The sequence below is a fragment of the Aegilops tauschii genome, chromosome 3 (genome assembly GCF_002575655.3).
Source record: "Aegilops tauschii subsp. strangulata cultivar AL8/78 chromosome 3, Aet v6.0, whole genome shotgun sequence".
Classification (NCBI taxonomy): domain Eukaryota; kingdom Viridiplantae; phylum Streptophyta; class Magnoliopsida; order Poales; family Poaceae; genus Aegilops; species Aegilops tauschii.
In genome coordinates, this window is record NC_053037.3 from 605155305 (window position 1) to 605159267 (window position 3963).

General features: G+C 48.1%; 1 pseudogene; it reads right to left on the reverse strand.

Annotated features, from left to right (window-relative positions):
- Window positions 1–1953: 1953 nt before the first annotated feature.
- On the reverse strand, window positions 1954–2991 carry LOC141021086 (protein STRICTOSIDINE SYNTHASE-LIKE 10-like; annotated as a pseudogene).
- Window positions 2992–3963: the final 972 nt, after the last annotated feature.

The following is a 3963-nucleotide window of genomic DNA, read 5'->3' on the forward strand; positions in this document are numbered from 1 at the left end:
GGAGGCCCTCGGCGCTGGCGACGACGTCCCCGTACTCCCGAGGGATGTTGAGCTCGATGGAGGCGCTGGTGAGATGGTTTACGAACCTGGCCTTGTGATCGGTGCGCTCATCCCCTTTCGTCATCTCCCATTGCCATGGGTAGAAGCGCGGGTCCATGCCCACTAGCTTCGGGTCGGCAGTGGCGGCCCTCCACGGCTTGCACACACCTCAAAGCGCCATGTAGTCCTTTACGTCGGAGGCCAATACCATCTCCGCCACCTTGGGTAGCAGCAGGTCGGCGAAGACGATTTCCCAGTCTAGGCTGTCCAGCTCATCCATTGAGGTGCATACGCTGCAAATCAAGAGATTGGAGTACATTAATCTAACAAATCAGGAGAATACCCCACTAGAGTTTAGAGATTCATTTCCTGGATGCATGCTTTTGAAACTTGGAAATCAAGAGATTAGAGATTCATTCCGTCGATGCATATGCTTTTGATCTAGCAACAAGAAAAAAATATAAAATAGATCTAATCCGTAAAAGATATAGCTATATGCATGCGTAATTTCATATAGTGTACCCACCGTTTTGGGCCGGAATCCTCGGGGCAGGCGATGAACGACCGGCCAATCTCCGGCGCGGCTGCAGGAGCGTTGGTGGCGGCGGCTGCAACAGGGAGCTGGGGTTCCATTTTGCGGCTAGGGTTGTTGGGAGGGCAGGCTAGCTTGCGGAGGCCGGGATGGGTTGGCTTTAAATGGCGGCCGGGCAGCTACAAGTGAAAGGGATCGCTGTGTGGATTGAACGAAAATGGAAGGTAGTAGACAGACATGAGGTCACAGCTAGGCTAGGCGACGAGATTAATTATACGACCAGCTGGTGTATTTTTCGTCATAAATTAATATGCTTCGATCCTGTACCTTGGATGCCAATCAAACGGCGCCCATTTGGAGACCATTAGCTGTTCAGGTGATTATATCAGAGGAAGAAAGGAGTTGCACGTGCGTACATGCAGTGCAATTCAAACGTACAAATGAACACAAAATGGATGTAGTTTAGCATACATCGTGTGCATGCAAAAAAAACTATAAAAAAAATATGACAACTTGTGGTCTGCACAAAAAACATATATGTGAATGACACATTAAACTATAAACTTATAATCTCGTATTTTTTGCATAGTTAAAAAGTGCTCATATTTTAAATGAAATTTTGCAGGGCATAAGATACAACATAACCTATTTTAATAGATACAAAAAATAAACCCATCTCAACGAATTTGTTCATTACGTCTGAACTTCTTTTATTCTTGGCGGTTTCTGTTGTAGAATTTTAGAACCACATATATGCAATGCAATTCACACATACACATATGCCCTGAAAGTTTTTGTATGCCAGGACACTATATTATTTTTGATAAAACACAAAAGCTTTTGTCTCGATGCATTGATAAAATGAGAGAACAAATATTTTTACATGCCTAGTGACGGGCCACACCCCAATGTACAATACTACACTTCTACGTAGCAACCATTGGGAGGAGTGCCGTCACAGTACACGTCTAAGTATAACCATTGTTTCTTGTCAAAAATAATATAGTGTCTTGACATACAAAAACTTTGAGGGCATATGTGTATGTGTGAATTGCACTGCATATATGTGGTTCTAGAATTCTACAGCAGGAATAAAGAGCAAATTCATTGACTTTGCGTGTTTACGTGAAGGGAACAATCCACGAGTGCATGGTGCGTCCCTGCTCTCTCGCTAGCAATAGCATGCAGGCTGGCTCTTATATGGATAGAATTTAGCTTTTATGCACGTAAATATGGAGGAAAGAACAAATAATGATTTGCTGATAGAAAATGTGTATTACAATAGTCCATCCGACGAAAACAAAAATAAATTGAAAAATTACATTTAGTGGTAAGAGCAAGAAACTAAAAGGCATCCTATATGCATCTACTACAATAGTTCTCTACTTGCGCTTAACAACGCCGACATAAGGAAGCTCTACCGAACCCAAGTAGATTTTGCCATTTGCTCTCTCCATAATCTCGGTGGGCCTCACCTTCTTTGGCCCTCTCATCTCCTCGACTATCTTCCCATCGTTACCGACCCTGACAGCGAGACCATGACTATCACGACCAAAGGGTAACTCATTCTTCTCGCGGTGTAACGCCGCCCAATAGCCTCCTTTGGTGTCGGGCCTCACGTTATCCGGATAGCCGGGCAGGTCGGCAAAAGGCTCCGATGTGCCTGCGTTGACCCCTTTGATCCAATGCCTCAGCAGCTTGCATGGTCCGGTAGATGCGACCACGAGGTGAGTGCGGTCGGCGCTGAGCGCGACGCCGTTGGGGTACGTCATGCCCGCCTGGAGCACCGTGACATCGGATGTCCGTGGGTCGTACCTCATGAGGCGGCCCGTCGAGTCCCCAGTGCGAGTGACCATCTCATGCTGCGACCTTTGATAGTTCATCGAGCTGTCGGTGAAGTAGACCTGACCCGTAACTTGATCGACGTCAACACCGTTGGTGAAGCGCAGAGGAAAACCGTCAACCTGGTTGACCAACACGGTGGCCTCCCCGCCGCCCGGCGCAACCCGCATCAGCCCCTTGTATGCGTCGGCCACGTAGAGGTCACCCGATTTCTGGTTGAACCGTAGGCCGAGCGGACGGCCGCAGCGGCTCTCCCTGGCAGTCTCAGTCTCCGGGCTGAACTTGGACGGCGTGCACGTCCTGCTATCGTAGCCGGGTCCATATGCATAGGTAGTCCATCCTAGCTTTTCGCCGTTCCACTTGAGGATCCGGCCGTCAGAGACGCCGCTGTAGGGGCCCTGGCCTTGACCGTCGAAGGCGACGCTCTCCGGCCCGTGGACCGTCCCACGCGGCAGCGGCAGCTGTTGGCTTCGTGAGGCATCGAAGCTAGTGGCGGCTAAGGCCCCGGGCATGAGGAGAAGGACGAGGATGATCAGCGTGACGGTGGTCTTGAGGAGGCGGCTCATGCTGCACCCCATGTTGTTGTCGATCTGCTGGTTGTCTCCTTGGCTCTTGGACTCTTGGTTAATAAGCACCTGCGCTGGATGGCTTGGTTTGATGGAGAGATCCAAGCTGGAGGCTGCTCTTATATAGCAGCAGCATTGATCCATCGAGAACTAGCAGTAGTCCGAGTCGGCGTGTGGTACAGCCGGAGGCCGAGTGGGTTTCGATCCTACGTTTTTTTTTTTTAGGAAAACCGTTTCTGCTACGTAACGGACGGAATCAAACCAAACGAGGAAGAGCAAAAAAAAGGGTGGCCGGTGTACGTGCGTGATCGTACAAGCCAGCTTCACGTGTATTGTGTACGGGAGCAGAAGAATCGATCCACCTGCTAGCCTGCTTGCTTCGGAGCTCGTACAGCTTGTTCCTTCGGAAAGCACTCCATCGTCATCGTCTCGCCGTCGCCGGAAGTACTCGTCGTCGGCACTCGGCCAACAACCGTTCCGACCAAAACCCCTCTCTTTCCTTGTTTTCATCAACGTACCTTAGGACATGTACAATGGTGCTATCTTAAGAATGCCACGTAGGATAAAAGATAAGGTGGAGGAGAGAGAACTCATAAGAAAAGACTAGTCTTTTCTTATTTAAGAGAAGACAAGAGATGATCTCTTAGCACAATATGTCTCACCATGTTTTTAGAAATAACTAGTTATTGAGGATAAGGCTAAGAGATGACCCATTGTAGACAAATATTTCTATCATCTCTAAATTACATGCAAGACTTAAGATAAGACCATTTTATCAACCATTGTACATGCCATCTTATCAACCAACTAGTACTACGAATGGTACACGTACACAGGACAGGAGCACGTACGCCATCCATACCCCATAAATTAAAAGAATCTAAAAATATTACTCCATTAAGGAGCAATACCGCCGTCTTCCCCGCCTAAGGTTTTGGATTTCGGAAAATATACCGCCCCAGAATGAAATTGACGCAATTCGGC